The sequence below is a fragment of the Episyrphus balteatus genome, chromosome X (assembly GCF_945859705.1).
Source record: "Episyrphus balteatus chromosome X, idEpiBalt1.1, whole genome shotgun sequence".
In the NCBI taxonomy this organism is placed as follows: Eukaryota; Metazoa; Arthropoda; class Insecta; order Diptera; family Syrphidae; genus Episyrphus; species Episyrphus balteatus.
Window position 1 is genome coordinate 9,382,894 of NC_079138.1, and position 22,926 is coordinate 9,405,819.

Consider the following 22,926-nt stretch of genomic DNA (forward strand, 5'->3'; position numbering starts at 1 on the left):
TATGTACGTCTTCTCTGGATCGGACGAGATGAACATCCGCATGTGGAAGGCCAGAGCATCGGAAAAACTTGGCTTGGTCAGACCACTTGAACGATCCAACTTTAACTACCAGAATACTTAGAGAAAATGAGTATACGAGTCCATGGGATATGGAACCCATCGATGAAAATAGTTTCTGGAGTTGATGCAAAATATAAAAGCTTGTAAGTCAAAATAGATGCAAGATTAATAATTGAATCTTATTGATTAAATTTGATACACTCCTTTTTGGATATCTGACAAGTAAAGAATCAGCGTATTGGATACATGTATAAAGGTCATAAAATTCCACCACAACCTAAAAATTCCGAACACCCCCTGTTAATACTCAGAATCCAGCATAGTTAACACCTCCACAGCAACAGCAAGAGCATCAAAAACAGATCAATCCAAATCAAACAATTATCTTGCAAAGTGCCGGAAGATTAAAGGACGCGTACGCTATCGACATTCAATCCCAGTACAAAGAAACGAGCACAAAGCTGATATTTTCGTTTGTTATTCCATAATTTATAAATAATGATTTTATTTATAAATAAATTAAAAAATAAACAAAAACAAAATATTTCATTGAAAATTTGTTTAGATTATTATTTAGAATTGTTGTCGGCGGAAAGCAAAATTGTTCTAAATCCACTGCTTACCTAAAATGAGATAATGATGCAATTTTAGTAATATGAGGGTGCTCTTTCCGAATTTGAAAATCGTTTTTGTCTAAGAAATTTCTTCAGCAGATAATATAATTTAATGGGACATCACATTATAAAAACAGCCAAGCAGCCTTCTGAAAATGAGACCCGAGTATTCTTGATTGTTCTAAGTCCCATCATATTTTCTTCTAAGTCCACTTTTTATTTAAGGAAAGTGCGTACTTGTATAGGAATTGTTCTATAAATCCAAGTTTGGGTTCTTAGTTTTTAAAAATATTAAAAAATAGTATTTATTTACTAATGAAGAAAGTTTGTATCGTTTCTTCAAAAGGAAAGACCAAACTTTATAAAAAACATAACTTGAACTACCGAGGAGCAAAAAAATATCACTCTCAATCAATTTGAAACTTAAAAATCGCTCCCTGTTAAATTTGCTTTTTGTGACTTAGAACAATTTTGCTTTCCGCCGCTTATATGTGGTCATCATAATCCAAATACGTAACCATATGATCAATGGTATCTGAATCAACGAAATCCTTATCACGCCTTTCAGCTTTATTCCAAAGTAGAATTGGACAAGTTCTCGTATTGCACGGGTCCGAACCTATAAATACGTAGCAATACGAAAAAAATAAACAATTTCCAAACACCAAACATGGCATAAATTCAAAAAAATGTTTACCGATGTTTCATGTTCGCTTACTTGTGATGGTTCCCATATTAATCTGTCTTCATTTTCAAAAGAAAACATAAAACTAATCAAAATAAACTCTGAATGAATTTTTAGCTGACAATCAAATTTAATTTTCCGTGTTAACTTCTGATTAACTTTATTCAATAAATTAAATATTCACCTATATTTACAAAACAAAAAATTTAAACGTATCATTACTTGACTTGGCCTTCTCGTTAGCACCATGAAAAAAATGGGCTTTTTTATTGGAAGCGCTGGGTAAACGAGGTTAATCTGCTTTTCGGTTCACTTCTGAAAAATTAAATAAAAATTTTACTAAATACTTGAATTTTGAAAAGAAGAAAAAGGAAACAAAAATTTACTTTTCAATGACCACTGCTGGCATTTGGACTAGTTGAACGGGAGATTTACCGTCCTTGAGGCTTGAGTTAAATTTAAAATTTTTCCCCGCATCACAGACATTTGACGTTAATACAATTTTCTATCGAATCCTTTGTCTTGCTAAAATTTTTTCATTTTGAAATAAAGCCAAAAAAAATTTGTAATTTAACTTATTGATAACAAAATAAATTAAATTCATCCGAACCTTAAACTAATACATTGCACAGTTCCTCTACAAAATTCATATCGGATAACGAAGGAAGGACAAGTTGTTTGGTTTCTTCACTAAAAGGCAACCACGCGTAATGGTATGGATATGCACGCCATGAATCTGAATGTTTAAATGGAAATGTAAAAGCCAGTCCATTTTAATGGATATATATATATATAAATTACTAGCTGACCCGGCGGACTTCGTTCCGCCTTTCCAAGTATTTGTTTTCAAATTTTAGCCCTGTAATGTGTTAAACTTTTTCCGGTTCACTCGGTTCGGTTGATATGTGGAGCACTAGATTAGATTAGATTAGATTCTTCCTTTATTCATTAGATAAATTACAATTTTTTTTTCTATTGGAAATACGGACATGACAATGCTGCCGTCTGCCGGAAATGACATTTCAGTATAATAAATAAAATTATATAAAGAGAAGATGTATCAAAAAGATTTACAATAAATTTGAAATAATAAATTACATAAATAACTGTTACACAAAATATTAGACAAAAGTTTATATTAACATAGATATGAGGAGTAAATTTGTATATAATTTTAAATTTTAAGTATTAAATATTAATTTTTTAATTTTAAAATTTTAAATTTTTTAAATTTTCAATTATTTTAAATTTTTAATATTTTTTAAAATTTTTTAAGTTTTTTTTTTTTTTTTTTTTTTTTTTTAATTAAATTATATTATGGGAGAGCGAGAAACGTTTGAGCAATTTTAATGATTTGCAACATAAAAACTAGTAATTTTAATGATTTAAAACATAAAAAGAATATCAATTTTAATGATTTGAAACATAAAGATTTGATTAAAAGCAATAATTTGCAGCCCTTAAATTGAATAGAGACTTGTTGTGAGAACTAATTTAACAAAAAACTATTACGATAAGTCATAGCATGATTGCAATATTTGTACAAGGTGAGCCAACCACGGGCGCCATTCAATATTTCGTAAAGACTATTTACGGACAGAAAACTTTCTTGGAAATGTAATCTTCGGATTTCTTGTAGAATTGGGCATACAGCAATGAAGTGGTAAATATTTTCAGACTCTCTCCTGTTACATAGATCACAAGTTTGCTGAAGATCGACTCTATGTGGCATGAAATTCAAATTTAATAATTCAACTCTAGCTCTGAATATGGTGCTTATAACTTTTGACGAAAATTTTGTGTTGAAATAGCATTCAATGGTTAACATTTGGTGGTTAAGGTTGCGGTAAATAAATCTGGAAGGTGATGAGGACGCTCTTGTTAAAAACTGGTCGTATATTTTGTCATCTTCTTTAGCTATGACCCTTGCGAACATATTTTGCCAGTCGTTAACGTGGAGCACTAATAAATTGACTACAGCGCAACCTACAGGGTCCAATTATAACACAAAACCTGTCTGGGGCAAACCTTATCACACACACAAAATTTCACAAAAAATATCCAGTCATTCGACCCCAAATACGGATTTTGAATTAAACTTGACAACAGCGCCACCTACCGGGTCCAATTATAACACAATACCTGTCTCAGATGGACCTTATCGCACACACAAAATTTCACAAAAATCTATTCAGTCTTTCGACCCCAAATATGGAATTTGCATATACATAACTTGACAACAGCGCCACCTACCGGGTCCAATTATAACACAAAACCTGTCTCGGATAGACCTTATCGCATACACAAAATTTCACAAAAATCTGTTCAGTCATTCGACCCCAAATACGGAATTTGCATATAAATTGACAACAGCGCCACCTACCGGGTCCAATTATAACACAAAACCTGTCTCGGATGGACCTTATCGCACACACAAAATTTCACAAAAATCTGTTCAGTCATTCGACCCCAAATACGGAATTTGCATATAACTTGTCAACAGCGCCACCTACTGGGTCCAATTATAACACAAAACCTGTCTCGGATAGACCTTATCGCATACACAAAATTTCACAAAAATCTGTTCAGTCATTCGACCCCAAATACGGAATTTGCATATAAATTGACAACAGCGCCACCTACCGGGTCCTATTATAACACAATACCTGTCTCAGATGGACCTTATCGCACACACAAAATTTCACAAAAATCTATTCAGTCTTTCGACCCCAAATATGGAATTTGCATATACATAACTTGACAACAGCGCCACCTACCGGGTCCAATTATAACGCAAAACCTGTCTCGGATAGACCTTATCGCATACACAAAATTTCACAAAAATCTGTTCAGTCATTCGACCCCAAATACGGAATTTGCATATAACTTGTCAACAGCGCCACCTACTGGGTCCAATTATAAAACAAAACCTGTCTCGGATGGACCTTATCACCCCCACCAAATTTCAGAAAAATCTATCAAGTCGTTTAGAAGGAGTAGGGTCACAAACAAACGCACAGGAGAATTATATACATATATAAGACTAGCTGACCCGGCGGACTTCGTTCCCCCTTTTCCAAGTTTTATTTCCAATTTTTGATTTTGTAATGTGTTAACCTTTTCCCATTACACATAGGTACATACATATGTAAAACTGTTTAAAATATTAAACAAAGCAAATCATTTGTTTGACAGCTATTACAAATTTTTATCGGAATTTATTCAACCAATAAAGGTTATATAATTCACAAATATACAAAAACTGGCTCTGGTTTCACTTCTTATTTTTTTTGCAAAAAGTGCCTAAATCGATGAATCCCGCCTGCCATTATTGAAAAATATGACTCATTCTCCCTTTCTTTTGTGAAACTGTTAATGATTTGTGTTTTGCACCAGAGGCCTGGAATTCCAACACCAAGAACGATCTTTTTACTTTTTTTTTGTTTAAACAACCTGTTTTCTTATGACGTTATCACGTAAAATTATCGTCCGTAAACCGACTATACAAACAACCATTGTTTTTGTTTTGTTGACTTTCGTTTTAACTTCCAAAATTTTTATTTGCGGAATGTAGCATCCACTTTCAACGCTCATTTTTAATCCACTTTAAAAATAGTATTCTCTCTCTTACATATTTTGGTTTCATTGAAGTTTGTATTTGTTCGTTTCTAAACCGTTACCGTGTGAGTAATGTTGGAGCCAGTAACCGAAACAATAGCAATAGGATAAAATCTTAAAAAAAAACGATTAAAAATGAAAAGATTTCGTCTTAATTCTATTCATACATACGTCGAAATATTTCTTTAAAAAAAAAATAAATCATTTGATTTTTATGCGGAAATTGTATTAATGGTAGTTGAAACAACTTAAACAAATTTTAAGATGCAGTCATAAATTTAATTGAGATATACTGATGGTAAACAATTTTCTTTGCGGGACTAACATTTTAAAGAGTTAATTCATGTTTGTTTTTATTACCCTTGAATATGAGCGATTTTGAACACCAAATATTGAATTTGCTTATAACTTGACAACATACCAGGTCCAACTATAAAACAAAACCTGTCTCGAACGAACCTTATCACACACACACACACACACACACAAAATTTCATAAAAATCTATATCTACTGTCATTAGGACTTCAAATATGGAATTTAACTATAACTTGACAACAGCGACACCTACTGGGTCCATACCACACACACAAAATTTCACAAAAATCTCTCCAGTCTGGTCAAAATATGCAATTTTTCTAAAACTCGACAACAGCGCCACCTACCGGGTCCAATTATAAAAAAAAAACCTGTCTCGGACGGACCTTATCACATAAACAAAATTTCACAAAAAATCTGTTCAGTCGTTCGTTCAAAATATGAAATTTTTCTATAACTCGACATCAGCTCCACCTACCGGGTCCAATTATGAAACAAAACCTGTCTCGGATGGACCTTATCACATCCACCAAATTTCAGAAAAATCTCTCCAGTGGGCCAATTCTGGTTCTGTGAATAAGTGAAACGAAAAGCTTTTCACTTGTTCACTCATTTTATTCTCGTTCTGTGAAAAAATGAAAACAAACATCAAAAATATTCATATAAATATATATTTTTTTCACTAAATTATTTGTGATATCATAGGATGAGAATCGTTTTTCGTTTCAAATGAATCGAAAAAGTGAAAAGAGTGTTTGAAAGCTAAAATGAAAAAGTTTTTTTTTCGATTCACGTTTTCACAGAACCAAATTGGCCCCCAGTCTGGTCAAAATATGAAATTTTCCTAACTCGACAACAGCGCCACCTACCGGGTCCAATTATAAAAAAACCTGTCTCGGACGGACCTTATCACATAAACAAAATTTCACAAAAATCTGTTCAGTCGTTCGTTCAAAATATGAAATTATCCTAAAACTCGACAACAGCGCCACCTACCGGGTCCAATTTTGAAACAAAACCCATCTCGGATAGACTTTATCACATACACAACATTTCATAAAAATCTGCCCAGTCTTTCGTTCAAAATATGCAATTTTCCTAAAATTCGACAACAGCGCCACCTACCGGGTCCAATTATAAAAAAAAAACTGTCTCGGACGGACCTTATCACATAAACAAAATTTCACAAAAATCTGTTCAGTCGTTCGTTCAGAATATGCAATTTTCCTAAAACTCGACAACAGCGCCACCTACCGGGTCCAATTACAAAACAATCCTGTCTCGGATGGACTTTATAACATACACAAAATTTCACAAAAATCTGTCCAGTCGTTCGTTCAGAATATGCAATTTTCCTACAACTCGACAACAGCGCCACCTACCGGGTCCAATTATAAAAAAAAACTTGTCTCGGACGTACCTTATCACATAAACAAAATTTCACAAAAATCTGTCCAGTCGTTCGTTCAAAATATACAATTTTCCTAAAACTCGACAACAGCGCCACCTACCGGGTCCAATTATAAAACAATCCTGTCTCGGATGGACGTTATCACATACACAAAATTTCACAAAAATCTGTCCAGTCGTTCGTTCAGAATATGAAATTATCCTAAAACTCGACAACAGCACCACCTACCGGGTCCAATTATAAAAAAAAACTTGTCTCGGACGTACCTTATCACATAAACAAAATTTCACAAAAATCTGTCCAGTCGTTCGTTCAAAATATACAATTTTCCTAAAACTCGACAACAGCGCCACCTACCGGGTCCAATTATAAAACAATCCTGTCTCGGATGGACTTTATCACATACACAAAATTTCACAAAAATCTGTCCAGTCGTTCGTTCAGAATATGCAATTTTCCTAAAACTCGACAACAGGGCCACCTACCGGGTCCAATTATAAAACAATCCTGTCTCGGATGGACTTTATCACATACACAAAATTTCACAAAAATCTGTCCAGTCGTTCGTTCAGAATATGCAATTTTCCTACAACTCGACAACAGCGCCACCTACCGGGTCCAATTATAAAAAAAAACTTGTCTCGGACGTACCTTATCACATAAACAAAATTTCACAAAAATCTGTCCAGTCGTTCGTTCAAAATATACAATTTTCCTAAAACTCGACAACAGCGCCACCTACCGGGTCCAATTATAAAACAATCCTGTCTCGGATGGACTTTATCACATACACAAAATTTCACAAAAATCTGTCCAGTCGTTCGTTCAGAATATGCAATTTTCCTAAAACTCGACAACAGCGCCACCTATCGGGTCCAATTATAAAACAATCCTGTTTTGGATGGACTTTATCACATACACAAAATTTCACAAAAATCTGTCCAGTCGTTCGTTCAGAATATGCAATTTTCCTACAACTCGACAACAGCGCCACCTACCGGGTCCAATTATGAAACAAAACCTGTCTCTGATGGACCTTATCACACCCACCAAATTTCAGAAAAATCTGTCCAGTCGTTTAGAAGGAGTAGGCTCACAAACAAACGCACAGGAGAATTATATATATAAGATAGCGGCGATTTTAATTTCTGGCAATTGAACAACATTCCAATTATTTGTGTTATCTGGATTAAGATATTGCTTTATCAGTTAGAGATGTAACTCCATCAGTTCTCGATGACTCGGTTGGGATAATCTCAGTTGTTCTTGTTGGCATAACAGTATCATTAACTTGTTTAACAATTTTTGGTTGATCATATTTTATTAGCCAATTATCGTTCCCACGATATGTGTTTCTTATGATTTGTAGTCTAAGAGAAATAATCTTTCAAGTTGTAATTGAAAAGATTTAGCTAGGACAGATGTTAGAGCTTTGTTTTCAAAACGTCGTAGGCAGTAATCAGCTCCCTGTAGTTTTGCACGAATATTTGAAATGATCCTTTCTAAAAAATTAATAATTAACATAACATTTTCTATACAAAAACAATTTAGGGTTGAAAAACTAACTTTCAAAGGAGCTCATTCAATTAAATCTTGTGATGGGAAGTCTTCATTGATTTGTTTTTTTTTTTTTAGTTTCGCTTTTCGTCTATCGATTCGGGCATAATTAAATGTCTCGGCAACTAAACGAACTATTCGTGTATTCGGTACAACGCCTAATTGTATTTTTTGGTCAACTTGACTTGCTCCAGCTTCCGAGAGATATCTGAAACAAAATAATAACAAGTTATCAGAGATTGTATTATTTAGTAAAATGATTTAAATCCTTACCCTTGATCCGGAATTAAACAAGCACGTCCAAAACAACACAGTTTGTGCATCCATTTTGTCGTTTTGGATTCATTTGTCCATATGGCTCTTCGTTTTTGGGTTTGAATACTGCCACTACTTTCTGTTTGAAGTTCTGAAAAAGTTTTATGTTATTTGATATGCATTATATTTAGATATGTTTGCAAGTCAATGTATTAGGTATATTTTAATGTAGATGACACAACTTCCTTCTAACTAGAAATCATTTAAATATTCTAAAAGTTTTGAGACTTATTGGCCTGGTCAGACCATGTGAATACCTTTCAGAATACCTTGAAGGAGAAATACGCTGCCCATCCACAAACCATACGAATCTACCTCAATGCGAATATACAAATCTGCTGGATGATCGAGATTCGAGACTCTTTAGTCCTTACACAGTAATATAAAACTCTCCTACAACTCTATCGTCGTTGTTGAAGCGCAACAAATAGGAACTTATCTCAGCCTTCATGCTTTCTTGCATAGCCAGAAGGCATTGATAATATTTGCTCAGGGAATATTATATTGTTGCTAAAAAAAAATATACTATTTTATGTATACTACATAGAAGGAGGGGGTAAGGGTTGTGAAAGGAACAACTTACATCCCTTAACGATTTAATAGATTCAATCCATTGCGTTCGCTTAACGGACTCAGGAAGATAATGTCATCGTCTTAGTGGTGGACTTATCGTCTATTCTAAAAACTTAGTTGGGTGAAACCCAGACCAGGTGGGACTCGAGATAGACACTTTAGTTCATCGACATACAAATTGTATCGTTGTTACTGTAGATTTGATCTTATTCGACCACGCGAAAATGTTGATGTATCCTCTTCGAAGAAAACAGCAACAAATTCTCCTCTAATATAATGGTTTAGAGGGTTTTTCATGGACTTAATGTTTCCAGAACATTATGTTGTATAGTTTGTTGAATTTTTCTATTGGTTTTGGTAAAAAATTTTTTTCCTCAAGAATTTGTTTCTTTACTTTGTTTGTTTATTATTACTGACAAATGTCACTTAAATGTTAAATCGATAAGTATTACCAACTGCAAAAAAAATAAACTCTTTTTTTTCACGAGAAGGTGTCGCCAACGTATGTGTGTGGAAGCTTTTCACTTTTTCACTTTTTGGAATTTTTTTAAAAAGTGCCCATTGTAGTTATGGCTTTAAAGGCTTAACTACATTGGCCACTTTTTGAAAAAATTTCAAAAAGTGGAAAAGTGAAAAGCTTTACAAAAAGTGAAAAGCTTTTACACACATACCGTAGCGACATCTTCTCGCGAAAAAGAGTTCATTCAATTTTTTTTTGGAGCTGGTAACACTTATGAATTTAAGTGACATTAATGGCGTTTTTAATTGGCAATCTGGAAGCAAAAAAAAGCAATCTGAAAGCGTTCAATTGGGCAAAACTGACAGTTCTGATTCTGAAAAAAAGAGAATTTCTCTTCTGGTTTTAAAAACAGAATCAGAAGCAGAATCACTCAAACATTCATAGAGCAGCACAAATGTTTGCAGCATAAAAACAAATGAAATTTGAACAGGACAGGACAGCACAGTTTCGTGAGAAACGTCAGATCATGATCAAGAGATAAATAAACCAGTTTAAAAAAAAAAACAAGAATACAAAAAAAAACTCGTTTGTCCTATTCCATATTACTCCAGTCAAAGCGTCATTTGACCTTGCGATGAGAGGCACTGTCTGTTTTTATTTCATGGATCGATGGGAATATATTTAAAAGGCTTAAACCCAATTTCTCACCACCTGATCATTCTTTTTAGCGGAGTTATTCACAAAAATGCATTTTTTGGGATATTTTACTTCTAAGCTAATATCTTTGCTCCAGGTTATCGTAGACCAAAAAATAAACATACATTCTCTTCCTTATAATAGAAGGAAGGTGTGGGTCATAGAGGAAGGTGTGGGTCATAGAGAGCTAATTTTTTTTTTAAATTGTAGATAATTTAAAGGACTACAATAATATTTTATTTTCTTAGCCAATACTCGCACCGTTTGCAAAATAATAAGGCGAGAGTTTGCTAAACAAAAAAACGACTGACTTAATATTACTTATTTTTTATTTGTTTCAACAAAAAGATTGTGCACTAAATTGATAGAAAATGTTGTAATGAACAATTCATTGCTTTATTTTTTGCCGTAGGACATTCTGAAGTCGAGTTATTCCCAAAAAACGATATTTTTGGGTGTTTTCGCACCGGTTTTGCATGCGTTCATTTATCAATAGCTCGGCCACCTTTGGTGATACAGAGCTGATTTTTTCTGTAAAATGCAGGACATGAACAGGGCTACAAAATAGGTTGGAAAAATGTCAATCATGATATAAGCTTTTTTCGAAATAATGACAAAAATGTGTTTTTTAACAACAAGAATTTGACTTTAAATGGTTGCCATTTTATATTTACTCACTCAAATACAATGAAATAACATACAACGATAGAAAATATTATAAGGAAGAGAATGTATGTTTATTTTTTGGTCTACGATAATCTGGAGCAAAGATATTAGCTTAGAAGTAAAATATCCCAAAAAATGCATTTTTGTGAATAACTCCGCTAAAAAGAATGATCAGGTGGTGAGAAATTGGGTTTAAGCCTTTTAAATATACCCCTATCGATCCATGGAATAAAAACTGACAGTGCCTCTCATCGCAAGGTGAGGCCCTTTTTTCCGACGCTTTGACTGGAGTATATACCTACCACGCAACACCAGATACCATACATTGCGAACGTGCGAGAGATCCATTTCCTGTATCCTCTCATTTTCGCAAAAAAAATACAACACTTTGCATGCGCGATGAGCTTGCCTGGCGCCAATCCTTTTTTATGGAAAAACCTATGTACAAACAATATGTAGAATATAGATACCTAAGTTCATCTTATTCTTTATACCACCAAACAACCACTCGACAGAGCGAGTGCGAGAGATCATGTAGAAACAAAATAGAAGATAATAAAGAGAGAGAGATACAACTAGCGCCAGTGGAATTTGTTTAAACTACAAATTCCAATACATACGCATTCCATGAATTTCTGAGGAAAAAAATGGAAAGTAGACTCTTTTTCAAAAATTAATTGTAAGAAAACTATTATAGCAATTCTTGTTTTCTAACTTGATATTGATAGAAAAAATAATGAAAAAAAATAAAAAAAATATAACAAAAAATCTAAAAATTCTGGTTTCTTAGTACAGTTTATTGTTTTTGGGACTACTTAAAAAGCGATTGGAGGGTTACAAAATAATATTTTCCAACAAAATATAGCTTTACTCCATAGTCAATAAACTAAGCTTTTAAATAAAATAAAAATCAAAATCATACTTTGAAAAACAAAGAAATTAAACCACTTTGTTTTAAAAAAGTTAAGAAAAAATGACTTTTTAACTTTTTTTTTGTTGTTGTTACGGCAGCCTCGGCATCAAAATAAAATTTCGCTAAAAATATTTCTAAATGAATTCAAACGTCCGAGATTCGAGAAGACATAACTCCCTTGTGGTATTAATTTTTTGTAAGGAAACTCAACAAAATAATAATAGATGTATAACACCCAAAAAGGCAAGAAGATAAATTGCTCGCCGTTCCTTGTGCACCTTGAGTTCTTTGAATAGTATGATAAAAGAGGGAATGTGACTGAACTTATTCAAAAATCAGAAACAAGAGAAATGTTACAAGATTTGTTCTTCTGCGTATTACCTTCTTTTTTTCTCGGGATAGCCGGTGGGTTGGGTAAAGATTGTTTAGCATTCGGAGAGCGCCACTCTTGATTTTTGGCGACCTTACATACTTACTGTCTCAGAAGATTCAATGGCGTTGGATTGGAATTGTTTTATTTTGGTTCGATCGGCCTACGGAAGCCCTGGTTTGTGTAGCATATAATGCACCAATCCACGGGACTGGTACGCACCAGTTGCTCGTCATTAATTTTCCGACATGAGAAGTGTCTTTGGGACAAGTTTACAAGTTCCATGTGGGCAGGACAACGTGCCGATACTCAAACTCGTCATCGTAGTATTCGTCGGAATAATATATCTCCTTAGGATTTATCTTTGAGCAGCGTCTTGCTAATTCCTGTTCAAGGATAAGCCGACATGTTCTTTTTGTGTAGTTGCGAATCGGGCAAAAAAACAAAAATAAAACGCAGGTTGTTCAATTGATTTGATAAATTATTGTGGGATTTTTTTAAGGACTTTGGTTCTTTATTACTTATTTTATTTTGTTTCCAAACTAATTAATTAATTTATAAAGGAGAAATAAAAGTATGATTAAAAGAAATAAAACAACGCTTCGCATCTGTTCAAGTTAATTTTTTTATTTATTCCCAATTAACTGAGAGATGTTTTGACAGATGGAGTTGGAATCAAAAAGTCCGAATGACTCCGAATCGAATGGAAGCATTCAGATTCGAACATGTTTAAGTGGTGGGGATATGAGCTACTTTTGGGGGATACACACAATAAAACAATATTTGTAGGCAATGCTATCCGCAACGGGGGGTTACGTTAAGGGACGGCTCCTACTAAATCGAGGTGCCTCTATACCAACGGAGTTCATGTACGTTACCTGAACAAAGGTATAGTGGTGGTTTTGGTACGTTTAGGTAGCGGTAGGAATGCGAAACAGAAGTACTAGGCATAGTTGCAAACAGATAGTCGGAGTGTCAAAATCAAGCCGTTGAGAGTAAAGTGTAAGATAGTAGATTTTTAAATTAAAGTTGTCAGTGCTGTAAGTTTATTTTATTTTAGTGTTCTGTACAGGCTGAAAATTCGAAGAAACTTTCGTACAAAGTTAAGGAACAAAAATCAAAATTGTGTGGTGAGTCCTAAATATTAAGAATTTAAATAAGATAGAGCTATAACCGATAAAAATATAGGGTTCGGGTCAAAGAGGCAGGACGACGACGACGACAGCGTCGCCCGGATGAAGAAGCAACATAAAGGGCACAAAACAAACGTTGAGTCAGGTGCACGAGAAGCTGTAACAAAAAATTAAGTGATGAGTACCTAGAAATAAGTTTAAAAATAAAAAGTGCAAACTCCTAATCTTTAAAAAAAAATATAAAACTAGAAGTAATTGTGAATAATCACTCTATATCAAAACCTAATTTGAACTCCGAAAAAGCCGAGACCGAACCCCACATTTAAAAATTCAAACATTAGTGCGAAAATTCGAAAGTCGAAAGTTCACTTCGAATCAAAATATAAAAACTTAAATCGAAAGCTTTTGGCATCGAGGGCACGAACCCAAAATTACCAACATCGCCAACCGGATGCCCGGAAGAGCGGCCATCATTGAAAAACGCAACTAGACGTTTAATTTGAATTATTTATTTTGAGCGTTGGCATAATTTTTATTTTAAATTGTTTTTATTTAATGTTTTATTGTTTAAATTTTTAACTTAAGTGATAAGAAACCAAAAGGGTGTTGCGGGTAGGGCGTGACGTCGTCGTACGGGAGCGACAAGGGCGAACCAGTTTCATCCGACGATAGTAGTTTATTGTTATCACCCCAATTGAGGTGCAAACCCCCCTAAAAAGCGCTTTATAGGTAGGGTAATTAATATTTGGTGCAAAATTGCAAAGTTGAAAGTTCGGGCGAGGCTGGGCTCGAAACATAGACCCTAAAATTATTGTGTCGCTGAAGTGCGAAGGGGAGAGTGACACTTCTCTGGCCGAATCTAAAGTCCAGAGACGTGTACAGCCCCAGTGTGGATGCAAAGGTCCACCGACGAAGGAGTCGACTGGCATCACTTCTTTGTATTTCTTAAAAATCTCTTAAATCTTTCTAGTTAAATCATATTTTCATTTTAAATTGTTTATTTTTGGTCAAATACGTAATTATTGTTGTGATTTTACCTTTTTACCTGTTTTTTTGTTGCATTTAGTGTATACTCAAATGGAGTTACACGGGTGCAAGTCGCACTGTACAAATTATATTACTTATTGTTTCTTGTTTTAAATAAAAATGTTTATTATTGTGAGCCACGCCACGTACCGTTTTTGAATGGGACCAAAAGGTTCTAAAATGCTTTGCTAAATAGAAAATTTTACAGGAGGAGTGGAGGGGCCCGCTAAGAATGGACGGTATAGTATGATGGGGTAGCGGTTGATCGGTCCAAGGGGAATCGGACCAAAATGGCCAATCCGATTCCAGGTGTGGTGGGGGAACGGCCCGTCTGCCCCGACATCTGCAGACACCCTCAGAGCCGCAACTATCGTTATGAGATAAAAAGAAAGTTGGCATGATGTTTGTTTTTGTAACGAGGTGAGGCGTACCGGCAAGACAAGATCCCCCCCTAATCCGGCGAGCTTAGCCGTGCTCCGCCAGCATGCCATGGTCTCGTCCGTTGCGCATTCCTATTCCTATCCTATTTCCTTTCAAAAATCCCTATCCTTATCCGATCCGGTCTTCCTTTTTCCCAACCCTTATCCCAAATTCTCATCCTGTTGCCTTGTTACAAATGGCGCCCATACGTAAAGTCCGAAGTTAGTCCTTGTGATTTGTCCTTTGTCCAGTCAAGTCTAGGGGTAGTCACTGACACCATCGAAACAACTTGTAAGTCTTGATTCAGAAAGCTCCAAGCATACTGGATCGAATGCGACAAGATGTTTCGAAGATGTCAGTGAAAATCAATAGAATTGACAATGTTAAGTGTTTAAATGCACTTGTTACCGGATTGAAGGTTTCGTATGTCATTGACGGGAAGGTCACAGACGGACCTATCAAATTGCGACGAAAACTTGAATCCGATAGCAAGGGTAGTTAATGTCCTGTGTATGTTTCATTTGCGGTTGCAATCTGAGTCGGAAGGAAACGTAAGTCTTGATCGAGATAGCTTTTGAGAACGCTCGATCAATTGCGACGAAGAATTTCGGTTCAGATGGCAACATCAAATGGAACGTGTGTGTATATATGTCGTTTTTTATGTGTTTTTTAAGTTGCGAAAACTAGGGGAAAGTTAAAAGAAAAAAGTACACTGCTACTTCACATCATACAACATATCGTCAAAATCAAAATGAATACCATCCAGAGCCGCCCCAAAGCTCCTCCCAAAATTAATGGAAAAACAAAATAATAATAAAATAATAAATTTTTATAAAAATTTTAAACTTTTTAAAAAATTTTTGTGTGGGTATCGAGTCTTTTGTTCGTATTTCGAGTATTAGTCTATAGAGACTTAATAAATTTCATATAAGTTTTTGGTCATACTAAAATCCAGAAGCAAACTTTGAAAAGAGTTTAATTTTTTTGATAAAATACAAAGAGTGAATTTTGAAGTCCGAAGAAATCGTTTCAGTACCGTTAAGGAATCGTTAAAGAAAAGTCGAAAGTTTAATTTTGCATATTTAACGTTTTTTTTTATATTTCAAATTTTAGTTCAATTTTATTTTTTGTTTACGGTGTTGGGTATAGTTAAGTCAAGTTATTTTTGTTGTTAGATTTAGGTGTTTATATATAAAAAAAAAAAAAAAAAATAAATAAAAATTTAAAAATACAAAAAAAAAAAAAAAAAAAAAAATTAGAGTTAGAGTTATAGATACTATAGATTCACATTTAGATACTTAGATATTATTTTGGTTTAAGAGTAAATTCTACAAAAAAATAAAATTTTAGATATAATTTACATAGGTTAGTTCTTAGGTGTAAGTTTTCTTAAATTATTTACAGATTAATAGTTTTTTTAAGATATATATAAATACATAGCTTTTTTCAAATAATATAGTTTTTTTTATAGTTCTTTTTGTTGTTTTAAAATTGTTAGTGTTGATTGTAGAGCAAAGTTGAGTCGGTTTGTTAAGTTCATGTGGTAATGAGCTCTGAAAAAGAAAAAAGAGATCAGTTAATATACCAGCAAAATCGTGCGACCACTCGCTCTCAGTTAAAAAAATTAGAAAGCAATACTGAAGGAATGCCTATTACTCATTCTCCACCAAAAACAGCCGACCCTAAGTTGAGTGGACAAACAGGGGAAGGGAATCAAGTTCCGATAATGTTTTCCGTACCACCTCCACCAATTCCACTGTCAGGTAGCCAAACGGGCAGTACGGCAGAGACAGTAGTTTCACCAGCCTTCAGTGAGTTGACCATCAACAATGCCAACTCAGGGGGGGTAACAAACGAGCAAAGGGTGAACACAACTGGGTCCGAAAAGGATTCTGGGAATCAGGGTGATAGGGAAACAGGGTCAAACGAGGGTAATCAAGGGGGCGCAAACGTCAATAACACAGGCGTACCACCCGATTTTATAGCAGCAATAAACCAAGCGGTCATGAGTGCTTGCGAGCGATACACTACCTCAATAAGAAGTGAGTTATCACAGTCTCTGATGGTAGAAATGAGAAAAAACTTTGAAGAGCTAAGTGGTAGGGGTAGTAATACCGCGAGTATGAGAGAGGAAGTAAGAGCTAGTGGTCACGATCAGAATGAATTACCTGCAGCGCAGCCAAATACAGTAGCGAATCCTACGCAATTAAATCCTGCTTCTAGACCTTTTGTTCCGGTAGGAAATCCTAGAGGGGGAAATCAACGGTCTTTCCGCGACACTAGGTCCGAACCTGACTTCCAGGAAGGTGTTGGAGGTATACCACCGCCTCATGGTGGGTACTATCCACCGCCACCATGTAGTTCACACCATCATTTCTGTAGTATGCATGAAAAAAAGTATAGAACGTTAGACAAATGGGGAGTAAATTTTAGTGGAGATTTAGAAAAACTCACGGTAGAAGAATTCATTTTCCAGGTAGAGATGCTCCAGAGTTTTTATGCATGTCCATGGACCGAGGTTCTAAGGGAATTCCGTCTACTTTTATCCGGTGATGCGAAAGAGTGGTATTGGCAATTCCAGCGTGGCTTTTATCGTCCCGATTGGCCACAGCTTCGTGACGCCTTGATGCGCCAATACAAAAATTCGAGATCCGATTATGAGTTAGTTAGGGATATGATGGATCGGAAGCATGGCTCTGCAGAGACATGTGACCAGTACTTCGCCGCAGTAAACCGAATCAGATCTCAGCTCAGAGTACCGATTCCTGAAATAGAGCTGGTACAGATCTTAAAGCGCAACCTGAATAAGAAGTTGAGAGTGCTGGTTTACCCGCAAGCCTTATTCACGCTCGATCAGTTGAGGACTGCGTGTAAGGACGCAGAATATGCGTTTTCCGATATTGATCGGGTCGAAAAAGAAGCTCCGAGGAACCATCGACCACGGGGTCGTTACATGGCCAACGAGCTAGAGTTTGACGATGAGGATGGTTCTCATCAGGATGAACATTTGGCAGCGTTTAAACATCCGGGATCTAGACCGAACACATCTCGTGGGCCATGCGATTCCAAATCCTTGGATTGTTGGAATTGCAAACAGCTAGGCCACAAATTTAAAAACTGTTTGTCTTCCAATTGGAAGGTGTTCTGCTTCGGGTGTGGAAAAGAGGGAGTAATTTCTCCCAAATGTCCAGTGTGTCATCCGGGAAACCCGTTCAGGAATGCGAGGTCGATGGGGGAGTCGCGTTCCACCCAAACAGCCCCATCCAAAGATTAAACTCTACAAACGAAAAACAAATAACAATATTAGATAGAAAGCATGAAAAGGAGAAACAAATTAATAAAGAAAAAGTCAAACTAAGTGTAATTAAACCTTTACATGTTAGGATAAGAGAATACGAGTTAGCGAGAAATAGGATTTTTAACGGAGATGGTCCAAAGGTTTCGAAAAGAGTACAGAGAACAAGAGATAGGTATAAATTAAGGAAAGATACGCAGAGAAGGATTTCGTCTACGGTTTTGGACATTAATACCGATCCAAGGCCATATGCCAGAGTGACGATAGGAGGTAAGGAGATGCTAGGCTTGCTCGATAGTGGGGCCAGCGTTAGCATTCTCGGAAAAGGATGTAAGGAATTAGTTGAAGCAGCTGGATTTTCGATTCTTCCATATAAGGCGGGGGTCAAAACAGCTGATGGCAAGAATCAAGCTATAGTAGGGAAAGTCCAAACTCAAGTCTCCTATAAAAATATAATTAAAACCGTTACTTTCTTTTTGGTACCAAATTTAGAACAAGAATTGTATCTGGGAGTAGATTTTTGGAAGATTTTCCAGATTGCTCCAAACATCGTCAGTTCTGTTTCGGTTCCGGTAGAAGAAGCAGACAATGTAGATACCCATCCTCTCACACCAGAGCAACGTTTACAATTGGAGACGGTCAAGCAGAAATTTCTTGACTATGACCGTCACGGTCTCGGGAAAACGTCTCTAATGGAACATGTCATCGATACGGGAAATGCTGAGCCTGTCAAGCAGCGTCACTATCCTGTTTCGCCAGCGGTACAAACCTTATTGTACCAGGAAATAGACCGAATGCTTAAGCTCGGCGTTATAGAGGAAAGTGAAAGTCCTTGGTGCTCGCCTGTTGTCCTTATTAAGAAACCTGGAGTTGACGGTACCATAAAGTATCGTTTTTGCCTGGATTCGCGTAAGGTCAACGAGTTAAGCAAAAAGGACGCAAACCCACTTCCTCATATCGAGGGGCTTATCAGTCGGCTACCTAATACTTACTACATAAGTAGTGTAGACCTCAAGGATGCTTTTTGGCAAATACCGCTGGAGAAAGAGAGTAGGGAGAAAACTGCGTTTGCGGTACCGGGGAGAACCTTATACCAGTTCAAAGTAATGCCTTTTGGGTTGTGCAACGCAGCTCAAAGACTTTGCCGCTTGATGGATAAGGTGATTCCTGCACGACTCAGGGACAACGTTTTCGTGTATTTAGACGACTTGTTGATTATTGCACCGGATTTTGAGACTCATGTCACCATGCTGGAAGAAGTAGCTGAATGTTTGAGGAAGGCAAATCTCACCATCAACTTAAAAAAGTCAAAGTTCTGTTTCAAAGAACTAAAGTACTTGGGCTTTATAGTTGGTGGTGGGAAGTTGAAAACCGACCCAGCGAAGGTCGAAGCGGTTGTAAATTTTCCGATGCCGAAAAATCAGAGACAAGTTCGCCGGCTACTTGGACTAGCAGGGTGGTATAGGCGGTTCATAAAAGATTTTTCCAGCTTGACCGCACCTCTAACAGATACGCTGAAAAATAAGAAGTCAAAATTTAAAATGACGGATGAGGCAGTTTTGGCATTTGAAGAGCTGAAAAGGGTTTTAACCGAGGCTCCGGTTCTGACTCACCCAGATTTTAAAAAAAGGTTCTACATCCAATGCGATGCTTCTGATACTGGAATCGGAGCAGTTCTGTTCCAGAAAAACGACGAAGAGGGAGAAGTACCTATAGCATATTTCTCACAGAAATTGAATTCGTGTCAGCGGAACTACAGCGTGACCGAGAGGGAATGTATGGCAGCGGTAATGGCGATAAAAAAGTTCCGGCCCTATGTCGAAGGCATGGACTTTACAGTCATTACCGACCACTCAAGCCTCAAGTGGTTAATGACCATGAAAGACTTGAGTGGGAGGTTGGCCAGATGGAGTTTGGAGTTGCAGGGTTATGTCTTCGACATAGAGCACCGGAAAGGAACATTAAATGTCGTTCCAGATACACTCTCTCGGGCACATGTAGACAGTATCGAGATTGGAGATATTGCTCCTTTGGTTGACCTTGATTCTGAAGAATTCGAGTCAGAGGAATATAAGGAGTTGATTCAAGCGATTCGAGATAATCAGGACCAGTTGCCAGATCTTAAAATAGAAGACAATTTTGTGTATAAGCGTTCTTTTGCGGCATGGGTAGAAGAACCGACTAATGAACACAATTGGAGATTATGGGTACCATCGGGATTAACCGATGGAATAGTAAGAAGAGCCCATGATCCACCTCAAGCTTCGCATGGAGGAATCGCGAAAACTCTTTATCGCATTAGGCAATATTTTTACTGGCCAAACATGACCATTCAAATTAAGGATTATGTCTCTAAATGTTCTATATGTAAACAGTGCAAGCCAACTAGTCAAATTTTACGTCCACCTATCACTAGTACCTTCAGTGTAGATCGTCCTTTTCAAAAATTGTATGTTGATTTTTTGGGTCCTTACCCAAGATCTAAGTCAGGAAATGCGTATGTGTTTGTAGTGTTAGAACATTTCACGAAATTTATATTTTTAAAAGCATTACAGTCAGCGAATACCACGAGCATCATTAAATTTCTTCGAAATGAAATATTCAATACGTTCGGTGTACCACAGATCATACACTCCGATAATGGCAAGCAATTTCTTGCTAAAGATTTTCAAAATCTCTTGGAAAAATACGGCATTCGACATTTTCGTACCGCAAATTATGCACCGCAATCTAACGCCTCTGAAAGAGTAAACAGAACCTTGTTAGCAGCTATACGCTCGTATTTAAAAGATGACCAACGCGATTGGGATTTACATCTTAGCGACATCGCCGGAGCGTTGAGGAGTTCAGTTCATTCAGCGACCGGTGTGTCACCATATTTTGCCCTATTTGGAATAAATATGATGACTCACGGAAGCGGATATGAACTGACTCAAAAACTCAGTGTAGTCGACGATGGCGAATTGTTGATTCTACCTAGACAAAATAGATTGCAGTGCATTCGCGACAAAATAAAAGAAGGCATCCTTAAAGCAAAAGAGAAAAGTGATAAGGTTTATAATATGCGTACACGAAATGTTAAATATATTCCTGGTCAAGAAGTCTACAGACGTAATTTTGTCTTAAGTGACACGTCGAAGTATTTGTCCGCTAAGCTATGTCCCAAGTTTGTTAAATGTCGGATAGTCAAATCAGTAGGAAAGAATAGTTACGAACTAGAAAATCTGGCAGGAAAAAAGATTGGTATTTTCCATGCCAAGGATATCAAACAATAATAACAACTATAGATCTGTGATATAAATGTATTGTCTAGAGTCTGTTGTCCCAATTAGTAAATCCTAAGTGTTATTTATTTAAATTATTTTCAGAGTTTATTAGAGTTATTTATTTATTTCAGATTTTATTAGAGTTATTTATTAATTGTCAGTCTGTTATTGCATGCTATTTGTTAATTTATTTAAACAGTGAAGTCCCTCAGACAACCTGTGATATATTTGTTAATTTATTAAAACAGTGAAGTCCCTCAGACAACCTGTGATATATTTGTTAATTTAATAAAACAGTGAAGTCCCTCAGACAACCTGTGATATCTTTGTTAATTTATAGTAGGTTAAGAATGCAATAATAGGTTTTAGATAGTAATAAGTATAGTATATAGTAAGTTTTATTTAGTTTTGAATTCATTTGATAGTTTATGTTAATTTATTTTATTGTTAGTTTTATTTAGTATTGATTGTTTTGTTAGTTGTATCAATTAGTGTTTTTTTATTTATCATATCTTTTTTGTTCAGTGTATTGTTAAGTTAAGTAAATTTTATTAAGTAAATTTTTTTGTTCAGTGTAGTCGAGATCAAATTGTTTTTATCTTCATACTCCCTAACTGTACTTAAATTTTGTTCAGGATAATATAGTTTTTTGAAAAATGTATGTTTATCATTAGGTTATAATAGTTTTTGTCAAGTGGGTTTAGGCTTATACATTCGTTATTTGTGGTTCAGTTAAATGTTTAATGAATCTTTCACTGTACTTTGTCTTTTTTGAAAAATTAATTATTAAGATCGAAGTCTAATACGGTGTTTACGTCATCTATGCCCTAAGTTAAATTTTGTGGCGAAGTACAAACCTCCCACATATTTCAATATCAACCCGAAAATAACGAATGTGCAATAACCTATAGTGCAATAAAACCTAATTAACCCTGTGATATCTATGTTGTCCACTGTGTATGTTTATATTCGTTTCTATCTTTATGAAATTTCAAACAGAAAATCAAAACGTAAAGTCACACAGACCACAAACTGCATTTAAAAAAAAGACTCGATCCACTTTTCACACGAAATTCGGATAGCGAAGTCTATTGAGTTCAGGGAACTGGAAAAATTTAATGAGATCTGAGACTAGCATAGATAAAGTTTTTAAGTTTTAGCGTGAAGCATTAAAGGATTGTGAAAAAGCAAGCTAAAGGGCCAAAGTGGCAAAATACTATACTGATGATAGCAAACGCAACGATTTTATAGCCCGGCTTGGGGTTAAGTGGGTTCCTTCCCCACGTTGTTTAATGTTTTACTAAAAAGGCAGCCTGTCACCGTTTACGTAAAGCTCCCGGAGCTCTACCTATCCGGAGGTTTGTTACGGCAGCCTCGGCATCAAAATAAAATTTCGCTAAAAATATTTCTAAATGAATTCAAACGTCCGAGATTCGAGAAGACATAACTCCCTTGTGGTATTAATTTTTTGTAAGGAAACTCAACAAAATAATAATAGATGTATAACACCCAAAAAGGCAAGAAGATAAAT

At 35.7% G+C, this 22,926-nt stretch overlaps 1 long non-coding RNA gene and 1 pseudogene across 1 annotated transcript; both read right to left on the reverse strand.

Annotated features, from left to right (window-relative positions):
- Nucleotides 1–1,476: 1,476 nt before the first annotated feature.
- On the reverse strand, nt 1,477–2,264 carry LOC129920647 (uncharacterized). Its single transcript, XR_008773283.1, has 3 exons — nt 1,970–2,264; nt 1,746–1,884; nt 1,477–1,674 (listed from the first exon to the last, which is right to left on the reverse strand). It is a non-coding gene; the product is annotated as an uncharacterized LOC129920647 (long non-coding RNA).
- Nucleotides 2,265–5,504: 3,240 nt separating this feature from the next.
- LOC129920646 (phosphatidylinositol 4-kinase type 2-beta-like) lies at nt 5,505–9,496 on the reverse strand (annotated as a pseudogene).
- Nucleotides 9,497–22,926: the final 13,430 nt, after the last annotated feature.